Here is a 3,643-nt window from a genome sequence, read left to right on the forward strand (position 1 = left end):
TGAACCCTAGGGTCCTTACTCTGAGAACTTAAGCCAAACATAGCCGATCTACAAGCTCACAACGCCGCGCGGCCTGCGAGGCGTTGTGAGCTTGTAGATCGGCTATTTTTGTCAAAGAGGTTTGGTGTAGAGAGGAAAAAGCATACTAATTACAGAGTGAAAGGTCAAGTTCATTAAGTATTGACGGTTCAAGTGGTTAAATATCTGAAAACACACATTGACATGAATCCAAAATACACTGATAATTGTGCTGTCAAACAATGAAACTATATGTAATCTATGAAAAGGTTGTGGGGGGGTCCCTGCTTCATCTCTCTCTCTCTCTCGACTAAGAGGTCCTTGGCCTGAAAACGTTGAAGACCCCTGATTTACATTATTTTGGCATGCCCAAAATGGGGATGCCAGGTTATTAAGCTGTACACAACACACAGTGAAAGGGTTAGAGGTTATGGTTATGTTTTCAGAAGAAAAGGTTACAGGGCTCCTCCTGGCCCTCGCGGAAGACAGCTTGAACAGATGGAGTCAGTCATGTGTTTTTACATGGGTAGTGGGTACTACCTTACATTACATCACTGTGTATTTACTGCCAGCTATTAAACACCCATCCACTGCTCTCATGTAGCCTTACATTAATCCCCTCCTGTAGTAGCTTCTGCTTTGATGACGTCTATTGGCTACAGGAGAGTCTTAACGCTTTGACAGACAGGTCGGGAGTATGGTCTGCAAAACTGCTACTGCGGCTCTACACAATGCATACATGCGAGACATATCTTCCGTACAAGTTCTGCAAGGTGTATGCGACTTGTAAGGTAGCCTTGTTTAATGTATAAGTCCGTATTGTTAAATAAAATGAGTTTTTACCAAGTGTACAACTTTTCCTCGTTTGCTACAATGTTAGCTGCAACAGCGCCCGTTGGTGGCTGGAAGCATTATTGTGCATTCTTCCGTATCAAAGGCGTGTCGTTCACAGGATTTTATCTGAAGCCAACACGGAAGTCAAAGTTCCTATGATTGGCCGCTAGTTGCGCTGTTTTCCCCCTGCGAGGTACCAAAAAGAATTATTCTGCATTGGATCCCATTCATTTTCCCCTTTGATTTTCTAACCTTAATACACGTCGTCATACATACTTTATGGTTCCTATCGCTAGTTATCGCTAGCCTTTCAATCACCATCATATGCGTTTTGTCGAAATTTGGTCCAATGTATTTTAAAATAAATGATAAAGTTGCGGGGTGGGGGCGGGGCCGACTTCTGATGAAACTGATCTGCGGCCAGCCTGCATGCACTGATGCACAGAGCAGAGCAGATCTAACAACTCGTCGTAATGCGACGCACTGTTAGCTATATCGTTTTTTTTGTACAACGGCGTGTAAACATTTTTACAAAATAAATCTATTATACAAACCCAGGTTACAATGTACATTTAGCAGACGCTTAATCCAGAGCTATTAAAATGAGTGAGGACATAAATAAACACACATATATTCTCTATAATTATATAAATGTTAAAACATCGTTTTTGTTAATACGCCTACAATGTATTTACTCTTATAGGCATATGAGCCACAAATACACGACTTGGTATTTATTTATTATGAAGGCTACCTACTGCCCGATTGTGTAACAAGCCTATATATAATGCCACCAAAACAATGCGACTTTATTTGTTTTTTCTCGTCATGATTTGTGCAAGTATGGCATGCCATTAAGCTAATAGCCCTACATAAACATATCGACACCAGCCAACATATTATCAGTGGCCACTTACAGCCAAAATAGCCTATGTTCTAAGCCAAGGGAAGCCTATATTATTTTATAAACTCCTCTTTAACATTGGCATATGGCATTCTTGATAATGTGTCTTATGCCTACCACATACTTACTTTACATTAGGTCTACTTCAGACCATTTATCAAATATTTCATGTAACATTTTGGAAACTGAAAACAGCACTTTTTATATGAAGTTGCATGTCCTGCTATCCTGTATAATTGCCATACCTCATATAGGCCTACCTGTTGTTAGAGCCAGGATGGGAGATCTCGGTCGGGTTGGTCATAGCAGGCTTCGGCGACGTGATGTTATGGCAATTATCTGGCTTTTTGTAGGTTTAGAACGGCTATTAGGTAATAATGTATTTCTCCCAAGTAACCACTCGTATATAAAGTGGTATAGCCTATGATAGAATATACAACTAAAAAGAAACACTCAACATTTAGCCTCACCAAATGGTATTAATTAAAACATTTGAAAATAACACTGAGGCTACAGTATAATTGTCAATAGAACAGTCTGTCTGCACGTCAAACTAAGTTAGCACAATTCACTCACACATACAAATGTCACACAAATTTGCATAGGAACGCACACAAATAGACATAGGTTGATCTCACATTTTATTTCCAAAATATAAACCACAATGAAATTGACTGAATCAAAGAGGAGGAATATGCTCGAATGATGTACTACTGTAAAAAACCTCAATCAAACAAAAATGACATGAATCAAGCGCATTTACGATCGCTGATTGAAATAACCTCTTTAGCCTCCCGGAATAATTAACCCACGATACTGCATGTCAGCTCAATAATTAGTTCATGAATCCATTCGTGAATCCAGCTTCTCTTCTACTGTAGGCTACTTAGCATGTCACAATCACAGACTGTAGTCACAATAGACAATTCATATGCATATTGCATCCATTCCTACATTAATCGCATTGTTAACATAGGTGTCAAATTGTTGTCAGCTTGTGTTAGTCAGCTTTTGTTAAGAGGTGTGACTGAGAACTATGAATGCAACTATGAACTATGAATGCAACCTCAGTCCTATAAACATCACAAATCCCTGTTAATAAATATGAATAAACACATGCATATTTCTCTGGACGAATGCCTCTTTGCTTTGTGAAAAGTCTAGTGGACAACTAGCCCCATATAGAACCTCGAGACACAACAGTATGCAGCGACGGGTGAGGAGGTTCTATATGGGGCTAGTGGACAACTGGATTATTATAAGACCCAGCGGAACTACACGGGCACTTTCAAAAGTGGAGTCCTCAACATAAGGCTTCCAATGCGGGGTACAGAGTCCTAGACGGCCCGGTCAGGTTAGCGGTAGCCTCGGGAAGCAGGAGGGAGCGATTTCTCCCTCCTGCCCTCGGCAGGGGAACCCAGGCTTGGTTAGCGGCGGCTGCAGCGGCTACTCCAGAGTCCAAACGTTCGGTGCTCAAATCTCCGTGGCAAAATTAAAAAGTTATTCGGACATTTACTGTCACTGCGGTCCGTCTGTGTCAGCCATACTGGATTTGTTTTTTGCTGGCTGGTTTGTGGGCGGTCCACGTTCTCTTCTTCGTCTGCTATATTTTCGGCAGAGCTCAACACATTCTCCCATGTATCTCTGCGGTTGCACGTGACCGTTGGCAGCCAATTCTCTTTATGCAGGTACGCCCCGGAAGTGCGTAGTTGAACGCCTGTTCACGGGACACTACTTCCGCTCCCCTTCCGCCTCCATGTAAACAGAGTACTAGTAAAGCCACGTTATATTCCGTAACCATTTTAATTGTTTGAAGTTGTTTTTTTTTATTTTATTTACTCTTTTATTTCAAGACTCTGTTTGCCTGGTTAATGTATGTGCCGTTCG

Source organism: Nannobrachium achirus (genome assembly GCF_963921795.1).
Source record: "Nannobrachium achirus genome assembly, chromosome: 10".
Classification (NCBI taxonomy): domain Eukaryota; kingdom Metazoa; phylum Chordata; class Actinopteri; order Myctophiformes; family Myctophidae; genus Nannobrachium; species Nannobrachium achirus.